The sequence below is a fragment of the Cucurbita maxima genome, unplaced genomic scaffold (genome assembly GCF_002738345.1).
Source record: "Cucurbita maxima cultivar Rimu unplaced genomic scaffold, Cmax_1.0 Cma_Scf00462, whole genome shotgun sequence".
NCBI classification, from domain to species: domain Eukaryota; kingdom Viridiplantae; phylum Streptophyta; class Magnoliopsida; order Cucurbitales; family Cucurbitaceae; genus Cucurbita; species Cucurbita maxima.
In genome coordinates, this window is record NW_019272478.1 from 7632 (window position 1) to 25945 (window position 18314).

The 18314-nt window shown below is 36.5% G+C and overlaps 11 non-coding genes across 11 annotated transcripts; all 11 read left to right on the forward strand.

The window, feature by feature from the left end:
• Positions 1 to 15321: 15321 nt before the first annotated feature.
• Positions 15322 to 15440, forward strand: LOC111474616. The gene has a single exon (XR_002716095.1). It is a non-coding gene; the product is annotated as a 5S ribosomal RNA (ribosomal RNA).
• Positions 15441 to 15573: 133 nt separating this feature from the next.
• Positions 15574 to 15692, forward strand: LOC111474622. The gene has a single exon (XR_002716100.1). It is a non-coding gene; the product is annotated as a 5S ribosomal RNA (ribosomal RNA).
• Positions 15693 to 15825: 133 nt separating this feature from the next.
• On the forward strand, positions 15826 to 15944 carry LOC111474613. The gene has a single exon (XR_002716092.1). It is a non-coding gene; the product is annotated as a 5S ribosomal RNA (ribosomal RNA).
• Positions 15945 to 16144: 200 nt separating this feature from the next.
• On the forward strand, positions 16145 to 16263 carry LOC111474626. Its single transcript, XR_002716104.1, has one exon. It is a non-coding gene; the product is annotated as a 5S ribosomal RNA (ribosomal RNA).
• Positions 16264 to 16396: 133 nt separating this feature from the next.
• On the forward strand, positions 16397 to 16515 carry LOC111474624. Its single transcript, XR_002716102.1, has one exon. It is a non-coding gene; the product is annotated as a 5S ribosomal RNA (ribosomal RNA).
• A 161-nt stretch (positions 16516 to 16676) lies between these two features.
• Positions 16677 to 16795, forward strand: LOC111474611. The gene has a single exon (XR_002716090.1). It is a non-coding gene; the product is annotated as a 5S ribosomal RNA (ribosomal RNA).
• A 130-nt stretch (positions 16796 to 16925) lies between these two features.
• Positions 16926 to 17044, forward strand: LOC111474612. Its single transcript, XR_002716091.1, has one exon. It is a non-coding gene; the product is annotated as a 5S ribosomal RNA (ribosomal RNA).
• A 189-nt stretch (positions 17045 to 17233) lies between these two features.
• LOC111474617 lies at positions 17234 to 17352 on the forward strand. Its single transcript, XR_002716096.1, has one exon. It is a non-coding gene; the product is annotated as a 5S ribosomal RNA (ribosomal RNA).
• A 133-nt stretch (positions 17353 to 17485) lies between these two features.
• LOC111474619 lies at positions 17486 to 17604 on the forward strand. The gene has a single exon (XR_002716098.1). It is a non-coding gene; the product is annotated as a 5S ribosomal RNA (ribosomal RNA).
• A 189-nt stretch (positions 17605 to 17793) lies between these two features.
• On the forward strand, positions 17794 to 17912 carry LOC111474625. Its single transcript, XR_002716103.1, has one exon. It is a non-coding gene; the product is annotated as a 5S ribosomal RNA (ribosomal RNA).
• Positions 17913 to 18045: 133 nt separating this feature from the next.
• LOC111474614 lies at positions 18046 to 18164 on the forward strand. Its single transcript, XR_002716093.1, has one exon. It is a non-coding gene; the product is annotated as a 5S ribosomal RNA (ribosomal RNA).
• The last annotated feature ends 150 nt before the right edge of the window (positions 18165 to 18314 follow it).

The following is an 18314-nucleotide window of genomic DNA, read 5'->3' on the forward strand; positions in this document are numbered from 1 at the left end:
ACGTGAACAAAAAAAATAAGGGACACGAAGATATTTTTGGATATAATTGCACACTGAAAAAAAATTCTAAAAAGAATGGTCGTGAAGATCGAACACAACAATTCTAGATTTATATGCTTTAGGAAAAAATGAGAATATAAATTTATTTGATCTTTCAATAAACGTGCAAATGATCTAATGATAAAGATATATTAAGAACAATATGATAAGGATTTATTTTTTTTTCTTTTAAGATCTAAATATGATCTTTATCAGGACACTAAGAACAAAGTAGAAGGATAATGAAGAACGTTGAAAATGACAGTAAGAAAATAAATGGACAAATTTAAAGAAAAGATAAACAAGAGCAGAAATGAAAGATAAAATCAATTCTAAAGTCGGTCACAAAGATGTAAGCCTAGGCTCTGATACCAAACTGATAAGGCAACCTTAATCCTCAGCCCAACGATCCAAGCTTTTATTTTAGCAAGAACCCTTGAATCAAAGTAATTAACACCTCCTTATGCGAAATTTGGATCAACCAAGAGATAAAGCTAGAATTAGATTACCTCTTACGATCGAAGATCTAGAAGCAAGATTTAGAACCTTGTTCTAAATTGAGTCACTCCACAATCTAACTTGATCAAGGCTTGATTGAATGACTCGGATGCAATTCTACCACAAGAATTGCTTGAAACTTAGAAATGGCAAAGATGATCCTCGAGTTTTTAAGGGAAACGTCTCAATTTGAGATCTGAATTACATTCATCAACGAATCTATTTTTTACATAACATATTGTGGGTATTTATAGTCTCCCGACAAAAGACGTTTGTGGCCAGAATTCAATCCCGATATGTTTGTGGACGGGATTTAATCTCGATCCGCTTTAATCTCCACAAAGAATAAGTCAAATTGATCATTTGACTTTTACATAATTTATAAAATTAAACATAGTTTTTTCTAACAAATGTTGATGTGCTTGAGTGGTTAATGCGACAGACTTGAAATTAATTGAGCTTTTCGTGCGGATGTAACTTTATCTTCCTCTGAGGTTTTGATCAAATATGTTTTTACAAAACAAGAGGGGTAAATGGATTAAATCCATAATTTTTTGAATCATCCCCTCTTGGATGTAAATCTTCCTCTGAGGTTTTGATCAAATATGTCTTTACAAAACAAAGGGGTAAATGGATTAAATCCATAAACAACTTTAAAAGAAGAGCAATGAGAGTTAGTATGATTTACTCTATTATATGCAAACTATACAAATGACAATCATTTGTCCTAAGTTCTATTAAACACCTCAGTTTGTCCACCAGTTGATGACATGCAGTTAAAAACAACAATTTGGTACCTAATTTACCCCCCGATACTTTTCAAAAGTTGCTTAAAAATTTAACATCCCCATCACTAACAATAATTCTAGGGCTTTCGATGTAATTTTACTACTTCCCTACTGAATAAGAAAACATGTTTTGTATCATCTATTTTGATTCATGCAATGAGCCATTTTTATTAAATATGTCTACAACAACAAATGAGTATACAATCCATTTGGTTCATTAGGTACATTTAAAGGAGTATACAATTCATTTGGTTGTGATCTTGACTTGAATTCTTTAGATGGAAAACATTGGTTGAATAACTTATGAACATCGTGCTTCATCTTTGGCCAAAAGAAGTATTCACACAATATATTATAAGTTTTATAAATCCTAAAATGTTTCATTAAGCCACCCTACGTGCTTCCATATCATCCTTACCTTGCTTATATTTGATAACATACGAAAATATTTCAATAAACACCACCCACTTTGCATGCCTACGGTTTAATTTTCTTTGACCCTTAAGATACTTCAAGCTTTCATGATCTAAGTGGATCACAAATCCTCTAGGATATAAGTACTATGTGCCTCCATATCATCCTTACCTTGCTTATATTTGATAACATACGAAAATGTTTCAATAAATATCACCCACTTTGCATGCCTACGGTTCAATTTTCTTTCACCCTTAAGATACTTCAAGCTTTCATGATCAGAGTAGATTACAAACACTCTAGGCTATAATTAGTGTTGGCATACTTGTAATGTACGAACTAAAGCAAATAATTTTTTATCATAGGTAAGATAGTTCAATGCTGCCATTATCTTGCATCAAAACGACACATATGCCCAAACCACTTGTATCACACTCAATTTCAAAACTTTTAGCAAAGTTAGGCAAGACAAGTAAGGGTGCATTGATAAATTTCTTCTTTAAGCTCATGGAATGCATTCTCTTGCATTATCTCCCATTTAAAAACATTAAGTCATTCAATGGTGCTAAAATCTTTTATAAATCTCCTATAGAACCTATCTAGCCCGAGAAAACTCCAAATTTCACTTGCATTTTTTTGGAGTTGGTCAATCCCTAATTTCTTCAACTTTCTCGTCATCTACTTCTACTCTATTTTTACCAACTATGAAGTCAAGAAAGTTAACCTTTTCCATTTTTCATTTTCCATGCAAAATCTACCCTTATTAAAATAAGCATAAAGTTTCACTTTTCTAAATGTAATCAAAACCGACTTAAGCATATGAATACTTCATATGCTCATGCAAACTCTTTGAATAAATTAAAATATCATCAAAATATACAGCAACATGCTTTCCAAAAAAATTCTCCCAAAATATGATTAATTGAGCGCATAAATGTACTGGAGCATTAGTTAACCCAAAATGAATAACAGAGTCATTCATATAATCCAAGCATAGTTTTGAAAGTTGTTTTCCATTCATCTACATGCATTCTAATTTAATGATAATGAGATTTCAAATCAATCTTGGTAAATTGACACGAACTATGCAATTGGCCAAACGTATTATCTAGCCTATGAATAGGATGTCAATACTTTACAATTATTTTGATGATAGCTCTACAATCCACACACATGCGCCATGTTCCATCTTTCTTTGGCAGCAATAAGAACATGGACTCAAACTTTCTCGTATAAAGCCCTTCTCCATGAGCTCCTCCACTTGCCTTTGAATTTTTTTAGTCTTAGTTGGATTGACTATATAAACTAGCAATGACAGCTCCAAGAATGAAGTCTATTTTAGGTTCAATATGTCTAATGGGTGGTAATCCTTTAGGTACTTCATTTTAGTACACATTTTCAAATTCTTGTAAAAGAGATTGAAACACATTAGGTAAAGACAAGTTGTTATCGTTAGAGACCAAACATCCTTCCTTTTACATAAGTATATAGATGATTTTTTGAAAACATTGTCATTCTCACCTCTCCAACTCTAGCCAAACAACTCACTTTTTTCAATTTTATCCCCTTTTTTACATTCTTCTTTTAATTTTTTTCCTCTTTTATTTTCTCTAATTTTTTCTCAATTCTTATTTTTCTTACCATTCTTCTCCCTCAAACTCTTTATTTCTTTTTTTTTTTTCACAACTTTAATTGATTAGCAAATACATTTGCATAGCTCAAAGGTATAAGAGTAGTTTTTCTACCATCTTTTGTAAAAAAAACACATATTCAAATAACCATCATACATGATCTTCCTATCAAATTGCCAAGGTCGGCCAAGCAATATGTCTCCAGCAAGCATTGGTAAAACATCACAAAGAATTTCATCTTTATATTTTCTCATAGTAAAAGATATTAAAGCTTGAGAAACTACCTTCAATGTTCTATCGTCATTGAGCAATTGAAGTTGGTAAGGTTTAGGATGGTGTTGGGTTGAAATTTGCAATCTTTTGATCAACATGGTACTTACTATATTGGTATAACTTCCCGTATCAATAACAAGACTATAAGGAGTCCCCTTGACTAAACACCGTGTGTGAGGTTGTCTCTTTAATCATCAATATCGTTCTTTGTAACTTGAGTTTTAAGAAGTCTTCTTGTAACAACTGTCAAATGACTCCTATCTTTCATTTCCTCCTCATTCTCCTGGAATTCTTCTTCATTTTCAACTCCTTTATTCAAGATTACTTCGATTATCTAAAACAATTTTAATTTACAAAATTCAGTTTGTCAAGGTACACACAAAGGTAGGCTATTTGGAAAGTGACTAAATTATTGTCAAGGTAAGCTAATATATGGATAAAGCAATTCTTATAGTAGCAAGCTATGGAAGGAAATCATGACAAGTTAATAGTAAAATAATAGAAAAATAAAATAATAAACAATTAAACAAATAACAGACTATTAAAAAAAAGAAAGGATTTTGACTAAATTCACTTCTTAATTTACAAAATGTTGTCAAATTCAAAAGTTATCTTCAAGTTAAATTATGAAAGAAAAATATCAAACAAAACTGTTGAAGATTTAGATGGTTTAAGAAAAATGTGGATCTAAATTTACTTGATCATGAGATAAACGTTCAAATGATCTAATGATAACGATTTATAAACACAATATTAAGAAGTAAAATTCTATATTGTTTTTTAAGATCTAAATATGATCTTTAGGAACAAAATGAAAACAAAGTCAAAAGATCAAGAACAAGGGTAGAAATAACAATTAGGAAATAAATGGAAAGATTTGAAAAATATATAAATAATTAATCAATTCTATAGTAGGCCACACATATTCAATCTAGGCATTGATACCAAATTGAGAAGACAAAACCCTTGAAGCAAAGAAATTAACATCTTTCTTATGTAAATTTCGGATCAACCAAGAGAAAGCTAGAATTAGATTACATCTTAAAATAAATGATCTAGATGCAAGATTTGAAACATTTTGAGTCATTCTACAATCAAAATTAATCAATGCTTGATTTAATGGCTCGGATGCAATGATATTGTAATGGATAATTAGATATATATACTAACAAGCAATTTATTATTGAGTTGTTTCAGTTTCAACCCAATGTTTCATCATAAAGAATGATATGATAGTTGAAAATTGAAGTCATGATCTCTCGCACCCAAAGTGAGAATCATACCACTAGACCAAATACCCATATGTTAATATTATTTTTTTAATGTTTTATTGAATGTATGATAATTATTTTATTAATAAAGAAAGAGAATATTAATGAAATTCATGTGAAAGTATTATTATCCTATCTTTTAGTTATAAATGGATGCAAAATTTGATTAATTTAAAATTATGTTCAAAAGAAGTAAGTAACCATATAGGAGAAATAACGGATGAAGTTATTCCATAATATAAGTTTTAATTGGATAGTTTCAGTTTAGTCATCCATCATGAACACACAAATATTTATAAAATTTGTAATATTATTAGATCAAGTTTACAATTATTCTATCCTTCTTTTTCAAAAAAAGAAAAATTAAAAAAATAGGGGCTTCATGAAGGCCCTAATTTTATCTTTTCATCCTTCCAAATTTACTTTTTAATAAGAGCATCATTATTATTGTATTTATTTAATTTGATGTCTAATATCACGTCATACTTTTTCAATCGTGCTGCATCGTGATCTTGACACACTTACGACAAGCTTTGAGAGGGAGCTCAAGTACCATTCACATTTTTTTGCCCGATTTTGTAGCTTTGTTAAATCTTAGGCGAGCTTTTCTTTCACCAACTGAACACAACTTGTGTGGAATCCAAACTTGTTTTTTCACACACGGCTCTCGTGTGTGCATGTTCAGTCTACGACTCTATCCAACATGCCTTTAAACTAGATCAAGTCATCTGACTCGTCTTTTCCTCTACTCTAGGTCAAGATCTCTCTTAAGCAACGTTGAATCTCATAGTCATCTTGGTTACCAACAACATAACCCATGCATTTTGACATCATTCCATGTCTCGATAAAGTTCGACCATCTTGACTTTTTCTGACACATTCGTTGAGAACTGACCCATGTATTTACCATCTCACCAAAACATCTATCCATATGAGTTCTCATCGTCATTTGAGTTTTTTTGTGTCTATGCTAAACAATTTATATCTTATAGTATGAAATTTAAAAATATATAATATATTGTTGCTTTAATATTTGTGTTAAGTTAATACTCACTAAAATAGGTCCCACCGAGATTTTTGAACTCGGGTTATTGGATTCAGAGTCCAACTTCCTAACCAACTAGGCCATGAACCCACAAATATTTATAAAATTTGTGTGTAATAAATCTTTGAACTTTAAAAAATAAATACTACCTCCGTATGCTTTCAAAACTTTGAAAATGATTAATGTGTCTCGATTTTCTTAGTTTTGTATTTGAAAGAGTTTCAACACATTAAAATCAATTCATTGATTAGATCACGTGTATAATTATTCTACCATTCTTTTTCAGCCGTACGATCATAAATATGGTTTGAAAAGTTGTGAAATAAGTATTCCGATTATTAGATTTGGGACCCTATCATCATTATTTCAGTTATTTATTTGATCTTTCAAATATTATTAATGAAGAAATGGATATTAATGAAATCTATGGGCAAGTATTATTATCATATATTTTAGTTTTAAAAAGATGCAATGTAAAGTTTTAGTTTTTTGGTTTAAGTGCTTATCCTTATCCAACAACCACCAAATTTCATATATAACCTCAACATGCTATAGAATGCTCAACATTAGACTTTTATAGGCAGACGAGTTCATTTAATGCATTATTTTAACGTTACATCTCGAAAAATTATATGTTATAATGTGTGAATTGTATGATAATAATTACGGTACAATGTGTTCAAGGATAGGTTTGAGTTAGGATACGAGAAGGATGCACAAAACAAAATGTAACGATAGGAGTAAAATACGTTCATGAAACGTTAAGGTTAGTGATAAAGCAACCCTAATCCTCAGCCCAACGATCCAAGCTTTTATTTTAGCAAGAACCCTTGAATCAAAGTAATTAACACCTCCTTATGCGAAATTTGGATCAACCAAGAGATAAGGCTAGAATTAGATTACCTCTTACGATCGAAGATCTAGAAGCAAGATTTAGAACCTTGTTCTAAATTGAGTCACTCCACAATCTAACTTGATCAAGGCTTGATTTAATGGCTCGGGTGCAATTCTACCATAAGAATTGCTTGAAACTTAGAAATGGCAAATATGATGCTCGGATTTCTAGGGGAAACGTCTCAATTTGAGATCTGAATTACATTCATCAACGAATCTGATTTTTACATAACATATTGTGGGTATTTATAGTCTCCTGACAAAAGACGTTTGTGGCTGGGATTCAATCTCGATCCCCTTTAATCTCCACAAATGACGAAGTCAACTTTGATCAACTGACCATTGCAAAAAAAAAAAAAAAAAAAAAAACAATAAGATCTTTCAACAAATGTTGATATGTTCGAGTGGTTAAAGAAATAAACTTGAAATCTATTAGGCTTCACTTGTGTAGGTTTAAACTTTGTTGTTGACATTTTTAATGTTTTCCAACTTCAACCGTGAAAATATTCAATTGTCCTTCGTCAATTGTATCAGCTTCTAATTCTACAAATGATGGTTGCGCCTTGGATCGTGTAATAGGTCCAGTTGGAACATTTGGAACACCGTGATTCTTATCATTAGGTTAAATATGATATGGATAAGAGAGATTGATGGAAGAATACCGTTAGGTTACGGGTAGAAAGGGCTTATCATTAGGTTAAATATGATATGGATAAGAGAGATTGATGGAAGAATACCGTTAGGTTACGGGTAGAAAGGGATAGGGTTGTGTTAGATTGATAGAACGATAGCATTAGGTTAAGTTCTGGTGATGATATGACTAAGATACGTTCACATAATGATATGTCTATGATAGGTATAAGAACGATATGACTACGAAGTGTTTACGTTATGACTTGTTTATGATATGATACATTGTTGTTGGGTTTTATGTTCTAAAACTCACACTAGGTAAACAAAAACATATTCTATTTTTAATAAAGTTATTATTGTTGTTTATTCAGTAAAAATTGTTATTGAATAAAGTGAACTTTACGATTATTAATCTAAATCCAATAAAATAAGAACACTCTAACTATAGTATGATTACTTGAACTATATGTAGAGACATAAGAGTGGATCAAGTTCAAGTATATAGTCAAAATGATCTATAGTATGAGGATAAGGCTGAGTACCTTATCATGGGGACACTATGGATGCGGCCCAATTTTGTATATGACATAAACAATGTGATCACTAAATCGTACATGTAGAGACATGTGAGTGTGGGTGTCCTATGCAATGAGTATTCCATAAGATCGGACCATGAAGAAAATCACTCTCACTTTATAATGTCGTTTACTATTGAGACTGATTTTCTTTTCATTCGATGACCTAGTAATATCAAACTTCAAGATCGGATATATGCTTCAGGCTCAAGTTCGAATCTTACTCCCCTTGTAGTGGTTCCTTATCTTATCAAGTGTTTTGATGAAGAAGGGTAAAGGGAAAAATAAGATTCCTACTAACCTCAAACACAAGTTTCAAAAAGCAGATAAAGGAAAATGTTTCCATTGCAACGAAAATGGGCACTGGAAGAGAAACTGCCCAAAATACCTGGCAGAGAAGAAAGCCGAAAACACAACAACAACAAGGTAAATATGATTTACTCGTTGTAGAACTATGTTTAGTAGAGTATGATAACTCAACTTGGATACTAGATTCAAGGGCCACTAATCATATTTGTTCTTTTTACCAGGAAACTAGCTCCTGGAGAATGCTTACGGACGGCGAGATAACACTCAAAGTTGAATCACGAGAGGTTGTCTCAGCAAGATCAGTAGGAAATTTGAAGTTGTTTTTTGGAGATAGATTCATTATATTAGATAATGTACTTTTTGTTCCTGAAATGAAAAGAAATCGAATATTTATCTCTTGTTTATTAGAACAATTGTATAAAGTATCTTTAGAAATGAATGAAGTGTTCATTTGCAAAAGAGGTATTCATATTTGTTCTGCAAAACTAGAAAACAACTTATATATGTTAAAATCGAGCGAAACAAAAGCTATTTTAAATACCGAGATGTTTAAAACAGCTGAAACTCAAAATAAACGACAAAATATTTCTCATAATACCTATCTTTTGCACTTAAGACTAGGCCCAATTAATCTGAATAGGATTAAGAGATTGGTTAAAAGAGGACTTATAAATGAGTTAGAAGACAACTCTTTACCTCCATGTGAGTCTTGTCTTGAGGGTAAAATGACTAAGCGACCGTTTTTCGAAAAAGGTTATAGAGCCAAAGAAACCTTAGAAGTCGTGCATACAGATCTCTATGGTCCATTGAATGTCAAAGCACGAGGAGGGTATAAATATTTCATCAGTTTTATTGATGATTATTCAAGGTATGGCTATCTTTACCTAATGCATCACAAGTCCGAAGCTCTTGAAAAATTTAGAGAGTATAAGACTGAGGTTGAGAATCTTTTAGGTAAAACTATTAAAACACTTCGATCAGATCGAGGAGGAAAGTACATGGACTTAAGATTTCAAGACTATATGATAGAACATGGAATAAGGTCTCAGCTCTCAGCTCCTGGTATGCCTCAACAAAATGGTGTATCAGAAAGGAGAAATAGAACTCTATTAGACATGGTTCGGTCTATGATGAAATTCGCTCAATTACCCGATCCGTTTTGGGGATATGCAGTGGAGACTGCTACATACATTTTGAACATGGTTCTGACTAAGAGTGTTTCAGAAACACCTTATGAGTTATGGAAAGAGCATAAAGGTAGTTTACGTCACTTTAGGATTTGGGGATGTCCAGCACATGTGTTGTTGCAAAACCCCAAGAAATTAGAACGTCGTTCAAAATTATGTCTATTCGTAAGATACCCCAAAGAGACGAAAGGTGATTTGTTTTATGACCCTCAAGAAAATAGAGTGTTTGTATCAACAAACGCTACATTCTTAGAGGAAGACCACGTAAGAAATCATCAACCTCGCAGCAAACTAGTATTAAGTGAGATTTCTAAAGAAGCTACTGATAAAACAACAAGAGTTGCTGATCAAGTTAGTCATTAAACAAGAGTTGTTGATGAAGCTGACACTTCTGGTCAATCACAACCTTCTCAAGAGTTGAGAATGCCTCGACATAGTGGAAGGGTTATAACTCAACCCGATCGTTACTTGGGTTTGGCAGAAACTCAAGTCATCATACCTGATAATGGCGTTGAGGATCCATTGACCTATAAACAGGCAATGAATAATGAAGATAAAGATCAGTGGATCAAAGCCATGAATCTTGAAATGGAATCAATGTACTTCAATTCAGTCTGGGAACTTGTAGATCAACCAGATGGGACAAAACCTATTGGTTGCAATGGATCTATAAGAGGAAACGAGACCAAAACGGTAAGGTACAGACCTTTAAAGCTCGACTTGTAGCAAAGGGTTATACCCAAAGAGAGGGGGTGGACTATGAAGAAACCTTCTCTCCTGTTGCTATGCTTAAATCGATTAGAATACTCTTGTCTATTGCCACATTTTATGATTATGAAATTTGGCAAATGAATGTTAAGATAGCCTTTCTAAATAGCAATCTTGAAGAGAGTATATATATGGCTCAACTAGAGGGGTTCATTTAACAGAACCACGAGCAAAGGGTTTGCAAGCTTAAAAGATCCATTTATGAGTTGAAGCAAGCATCTCGATCCTGGAATATAAAGTTTGATACTGCGATCAAATCTTATGGCTTTAAACAGAATGTTGACGAATCTTGTGTTTATAAAAGGATAGTCAACTCTATAGTAGCTTTTCTGGGGTTGTACATTGACGCTATCTTACTCATTAGAAATGATGTGGGATTTCTGACTAACATTAAGCATTTGCTAGCAACACAATTCCAAATGAAAGATATGGGAGAGGCTCAATTTGTTCTTGGAATCCAAATTGTTCGAAATCGCAAGAACAAAACACCAGCATTGTCTCAGGCATCGTACATTGACAAAATGTTGATTCGATATAAGATGCAGGACTCCAAGAAAGGATTCTTACCTTTCAGCCATGGAGTTCATTTATCGAAGGAACAAGGTTCTAAGACACCTCAAGAAGTTGAGGATATGAGACACATTCCCTATGCATCAGCAATCGGTAGTCTGATGTATGCCATTCTATGTACTCAGCTCGACATATGCTATGTTGTGGGAATTGTCAGCAAATATCAATCAAATCCGGGATGTGCTCATTGGACTGTCGTTAAGAATATCCTCAAGTATCTTAGGAGAACGAGGGCCTATATGCTAATGTACGGTGCTAAGGATCTGATCCTTACAGGGTACACTGACTCAGATTTTCAGACCGATGTAGATTCGAGAAAATCGACATCAGGATCTGTCTTCACTCTGAATGGAGGAGCAATAATATGGAGAAGCATAAAGCAAGGTTGCATTGTTGATTCCACCATGGAGGCTGAGTATGTTGCTGCTTGTGAAGCAGCGAAAGAATCTGTATGGCCTAGGAAGTTCTTAACAGATTTGGAAGTCGTTCCAAATATGCATCTTCCCGTCACTCTTTATTGTGATAACAGTGGAGCAGTTGCAAATTAAAAAAAAAAAACCAAGAAGCCATGAGCGAGGAAAACATATTGAGCGCAAATATCATCTCATAAGGGAGATTGTGCAACGAAGAGATGTGATCGTCACACAGATAGCTTCAGAGCACAACATTGCTGATCCATTTACAAAGCCCCTCACGGCAAAAGTGTTTGAAGGGCACCTAGTGAGTCTAGGACTACGAGTTATGTAATCTAGGGCAAGTGGGAGAAAAGGCATGAGTATGTGATGCCCTAGTTTATTGTATTTATGTCTTTCTCTCTACTGAACATTATAAAACCCCACTAGAGTTTTAGTCCAAGTGGGAGTTTGTTGGGTTTTATGTTCTAAAAATCACAGTATGTAAACAAAAACATATTCTATTTTTAATAAAGTTATTATTGTTGTTTATTCAGTAAAGATTGTTATTGAATAAAGTGAACTTTACGATTATTAATCTAAATCCAATAAACTAAGAACACTCTAACTATAGTATGATTACTTGAACTATATGTAGAGACATAAGAGTGGATCAAGTTCAAGTATATAGTCAAAATGATCTATAGTATGAGGATAAGGCTGAGTACCTTATCATGGGGACACTATGGATGCGGCCCAATTTTGTATATGACATAAACAATGTGATCACTAAATCGTACATGTGGAGGCATGTGAGTGAGGGTGTCCTATGCAATGAGTATTTTATAAGATCGGACCATGAAGAAAATCACTCACATTTTATAATGTCGTTTACTCTTGAGACTGATTTTCTTTTCATTCGATGGCCTAGTAATTCAATTTTAATCTTGAGCTAACCATGAACTCCTGTTTTTTCGGAATTATCCTTAGATTTTCATGGATGAGAGTGGCTCGAGTTTGCCGACTCAATAGGCCTCCCATTTCAGGGGTAAGACTGGGTGAATGGCTGGGGACGTGGGGTGCAAGATGAAATTTGCTCCTACCGACTTTTAGGGATAGAAGAGAGGTAGTTCTCTTAAGCACTAACTCCAGGTCTTGAAAAATGTCTTCAGGGACAAAACGGTAAATTGACCCAGCTCTAGTTACGAACAACCTGTGAAGGATCGACTTACTAATCATAGTTATATCAAATGGACAGAAATATATCTACAGTGAGGGGAGTGCAACTATTAGGCTATAGTGGAGTGTCATAGTAGTTAACGAATGTTGGTTAACAAGGTTAATGAGTTTAACCGGTTAATCTTGGATCGTTGGAGCCCATGATCTATAGGTCCATTAGGTCCCTTTGCTAGCTCATATCGAACTAAACCATAGAACAGTGTGACGAGTGAGTTCGAAGTGTTCGAATTCATATTAGAGAATATGCGCTACATATATACGATATATTTAACCGCATTTTTGTTTTATTTACGAATTAAACAAAAAGAGAGAATCTGATATATTTAAATAAGATTTAAATATCTTAATCAAATATGTGTCGGAATTGATTGGGATTGACATTTGAATTAATATTAAATATTAATTAAATAGTTTAATTAATCATTTAATATTACTTTAATTTGAAATTAATTATTCAAATTAATTGTTGAATCAAAATGAAGAAAGTCAAGCTGTTGACTTCATTTAATGGAAAGATCCATGTGTGAGTTAGTGGAATTTTGAGGTGTCAAATTTTGGTTTAACCAAACTTGCATGTTTGCCAAATAAACCCCACAAATTTTAGTGGAATTTTGAGTGTCAAAATTTGGTGAACTCAAACTTGCATGCTTGCCACATAATCCCAAACATTTAAGTGGAATTTTGAGTGTCAAAATTTGGCGATCTCAAATTTGCATGAACATGCAAACATGATTCTAGAAATAGAGTGATCATGGTACATGGAAGTTTTCCCTTGGGAAAAAACCTTGAGAAAAACCTCTCACAAACTCTCTCTTCATATATACTAAATCCCTCCCAAGTTTAGTCACTCACCAGATTCCACAATCCTGTTCTAAGGCCGGAGAATAGAGGAGAAGACACTAGTGGTAGTTCGAAACCGGTTCGTGAGGAAAAAGAAACTTGAGCGACAAAAGGTTAGTATTCAAACTTATTGAGTTTTAATGCTTTTGAACATGCTAGCTAATTCACTATAATTGATGTACTTAGAGAGCCTATGATCCAAATTGCTTCCGCATGTGTTATATTAACACCATTAATTGTGATGCAATATGCCATGGTATGATGTGTGTATGATGAAATGTTATGTTAAAAGCATAGAACGTTATGTTAGGTCTCTTAAATTGTGTGTATACAGCATGATATGAATGACATGAAATTACGATAAATGGCATGAAATATAATCCCGTTATAATTATGTATGATTTGAGAACTGAAGAATTAGAAATGATATGATATGAATGATGAATGATATCTGAAACGATATGAAAAATGATATGATATGTACATAATGCTAGCGGGGTTGTATTAAAGGATAATGAAAATGGAAAAGTTTTGGGACCTCATGCATTATGTGTGCTCATGCATTTGGGGGATACCCCTATCCCATCACGAGGGTATGGTGCGTACATCCAATGGCAGAACAACTATCGTTATGCTTTGCATAGTGCTGCCGTGACGGTTACTAGTTCTAACAGGTGTCCGGCATAAGGGGCTCCCAGAGTATGCCCACCGGATAAGGAAATTGGCCCAGTGGTGTGCGAACTAGCTAGTGAGTCCATACTCGCACGTATGGGCTTTGTGTAGAGTATATGGTACACGTCCAAAGTTACTCGTTAGGACAGCGAATGGAATGAAAGATAAGTTCTATCATCTCATTGCATGTGATTGTTGCATTTAACCCCAATAGTGGGGTCACTTACTGAGTATTTCTTTAAATACTAAAGCCATGTGCTGTGTTTTAAGATAAATGCTATGTTTTATGAAATTTAAATAAATTCTTCTGCATTCAATGTTTATGGTACAGTATATAGTAGCGACCTTAAATTTCAGGTCGTTACATATACTTATTAGAGGGCCATAGACTAACCTTCGTATTAACTTAGTATATATAATAGTTCAAGCTCAACGCTAGCAGATATTGTCCTTTTTAGGCTTTCCTTTTTGAGCTTCCCCTCTAGGTTTTTAAAATGCGTCTACTAAGAATAGAAAAAGGTTTTCACACCCTTATCAAAAAAAAGGTTTTCACACCCTTATAAAGAATGTATTGTTTCCATCTCCAACGAATGTGAGATCTCATAATGCACCCTCCTTTGGGGCCCAACATCCTCACTAGCACTCGTTCCTCTCTTCAATCGATGTAGGATCTCACAATCAACCCCCTTCAGGGCCCCACGTTCTGGCTGGCACTCGTTTCTCTCTCTAATCAAAGTGGGATCTCATAATCTATCCCCTTTCAGAATCTACCATCCTCGCTGACACTTGTTCCTCTCTCTAATCGAAATAGGATCTCACAATTCATCCCCTTCGGAGCCCAACATCCTCGCTAACACTCGTTCCTCTCTCCAATCGATGTGGGATCTCCTTCTAGAAGGGTCTTGAATCTTGAGATGTTTTCTTTAGGTGTTTCTTAGGTTTTATCTTGGTTTAGGTTCCAAGCGTGCTCTAATGGAAGGAGGTTCAGATTTAGAAAAACAAAAGAAGAAGATGAAACGTATATTTCCACGATTTCTGTAACGACCCTAAATTTTCACACACTCACAGTCACTACTAACGTCTCATGCTTATCTATAATGCGGAAATATAACTCTTACATGAACATCATTTATAACGTAAACTTCAAAAACGCTTAAAACAACTTTTTCTCTGGAAAACACAGCCATGGTCTTACGTATGAGAACCTCCCCCGCTCACGCCCATCGCATTTCGATCATGCCGCCCCGCATGCGTTAAATCCGATTTTGTGCGCATGGCATGTCGTGTGCGATCATACCAGCACTAATGCACCGGATCCCATCAGAACTCCGCAGTTAAGTGTGCTTGGGCGAGAGTAGTACTAAGTTGGGTGACCACTTGGGACGTCCTCGTGTTGCACCCTTTTTTTTCTTTCAATTTCTCCGAGTTCTTTTCTTCCTTTCTCTACAAATGAGAACCTCCCCCGCTCACGCCCATCGCGTTTCGATCATGCCGCCCCGCATGCGTTAAATCCGATTTTGTGCGCATGGCATGTCGGGTGCGATCATACCAGCACTAATGCACCGGATCCCATCAGAACAACGCAGTTAAGCGTGCTTGGGCGAGAGTAGTACTAAGTCGGGTGACAACTTGGGAAGTCCTCGTGTTGCACCCCTTTTTTTCTTTCAATTTCTCCCAGTTCTTTTCTTCCTTTCTCTACAAATGAGAACCTCCCCCGCTCACGCCCATCGCGTTTCGATCATGCCGCCCCGCATGCGTTAAATCTGATTTTGTGCGCATGGCATGTTGGGTGCGATCATACAAGCACTAATGCACCGGATCCCATCAGAACTCCGTAGTTAAGCGTGCTTTGGCGAAAGTAGTACTAAGTTGGGTGACCACTTGGGAAGTCCTCGTGTTGCACCCTTTTTTTTCTTTCAATTTCTCCCAGTTCTTTTCTTCCTTTCTCTACAAATGAGAACCTCCCCCGCTCACCCCCATCGCGTTTCGATCATGCCGCCCCGCATGCGTTAAATCCGATTTTGTGTGCATGGCATGTCGGGTGCTATCATACCAGCACTAATGCACCGGATCCCATCAGAACTCCGTAGTTAAGTGTGCTTGGGCGGGTGCTATCATACCAGCACTAATGCACCGGATCCCATCAGAACTCCGTAGTTAAGTGTGCTTGGGCGAGAGTAGTACTAAGTTGGGTGACCACTTGGGAAGTCCTCGTGTTGCACCCCTTTTTTTCATTCAATTTCTCCCAGTTCTTTTCTTCCTTCCTCTACAAATGAGAACCTCCCCCGCTCACGCCCATCGCGTTTCGATCATGCCGCCCCGCATGCGTTAAATCCGATTTTGTGCGCATGGCATGTCGGGTGCGATCATACCAGCACTAATGCACCGGATCCCATCAGAACTCCGCAGTTAAGCGTGCTTGGGCGAGAGTAGTACTAAGTTGGATGACCACTTGGGAAGTCCTCGTGTTGCACCCTTTTTTTTCTTTCAATTTCTCCCAGTTCTTTTCTTCCTTTCAATTTCTCCCAGTTCTTTTCTTCCTTTCTCTACAAATGAGAACCTCCCCTGCTCACGCCCATCGCGTTTCGATCATGCCGCCGCGCATGCGTTAAATCCGATTTTGTGCGCATGGCATGTCGGGTGCGATCATACCAGCACTAATGCACCGGATCCCATCAGAACTCCGCAGTTAAGCGTGCTTGGGCGAGAGTAGTACTAAGTTGGGTGACCACTTGGGAAGTCCTCGTGTTGCACCCCTTTTTTTCATTCAATTTCTCGTTCTTTTCTTCCTTTCTCTACAAATGAGAACCTCCCCTGCTCACGCCCATCGCGTTTCGATCATGCCGCCCCGCATGCGTTAAATCCGATTTTGTGCGCATGGCATGTCGGGTGCGATCATACCAGCACTAATGCACCGGATCCCATCAGAACTCCACAGTCAAGCGTGCTTGGGCGAGAGTAGTACTAAGTTGGGTGACCACTTGGGAAGTCCTCGTGTTGCACCCCTTTTTTTCTTTCAATATCTCCGAGTTCTTTTCTTCCTTTCTCTACAAATGAGAACCTCCCCCGCTTTCAATTTCTACCAGTTCTTTTCTTCCTTTCTCTACAAATGAGAACCTCCCCCGCTCACGCCCATCGCGTTTCGATCATGCCGCCCCGCATGCGTTAAATCCGATTTTGTGCGCATGGCATGTCGGGTGCGATCATACCAGCACTAATGCACCGGATCCCATTAGAACTCCGCAGTGAAGCGTGCTTGGGCGAGAGTAGGACTAAGTTGGGTGACCACTTGGGAAGTCCTCGTGTTGCACCCCTTTTTTTCATTCAATTTCTCCCAGTTCTTTTCTTCCTTTCTCTACAAATGAGAACCTCCCCCGCTCACGCCCATCGCGTTTCGATCATCCCGCCCCGCATGCATTAAATCCGATTTTGTGCGCATGGCATGTCGGGTGCGATCATACCAGCACTAATGCACCGGATCCCATCAGAACACTACAGTTAAGCGTGCTTGGGTGAGAGTAGTACTAAGTTGGGTGACCACTTGGGAAGTCCTCGTGTTGCACCCCTTTTTTTCATTCAATTTCTCCCAGTTCTTTTCTTCCTTTCTCTACAAATGAGAACCTCCCCCGCTTTCAATTTCTACCAGTTCTTTTCTTCCTTTCTCTACAAATGAGAACCTCCCCCGCTCACGCCCAACGCGTTTCGATCATGCCGCCCCGCATGCGTTAAATCCGATTTTGTGCGCATGGCATGTCGGGTGCGATCATACCAGCACTAATGCACCGGATCCCATCAGAACTCCGCAGTTAAGCGTGCTTGGGCGAGAGTAGTACTAAGTTAGGTGACCGCTTGGGAAGTCCTCGTGTTGCACCCCTTTTTTTCTTTCAATTTCTCCGAGTTCTTTTCTTCCTTTCTCTACAAATGAGAACCTCCCCCGCTAACGCCCATCGCGTTTCGATCATGCCGCCCCGCATGCGTTAAATCCGATTTTATGCGCATTGCATGTCGGGTGCGATCATACCAGCACTAATGAACCGGATCCCATCAGAACTCCGCAGTTAAGCGTGCTTGGGCGAGAGTAGTACTAAGTTGGGTGATCACTTGGGAAGTCCTCGTGTTGCACTCCTTTTTTTCTTTCAATATCTCCGAGTTCTTTTCTTCCTTTCTCTACAAATGAGAACCTCCCCCGCTTTCACCCATCGCGTTTCGATCATGCCGCCCCGCATGCGTTAAATCCGATTTTGTGCGCATGGCATGTCGGGTGCGATCATACCAG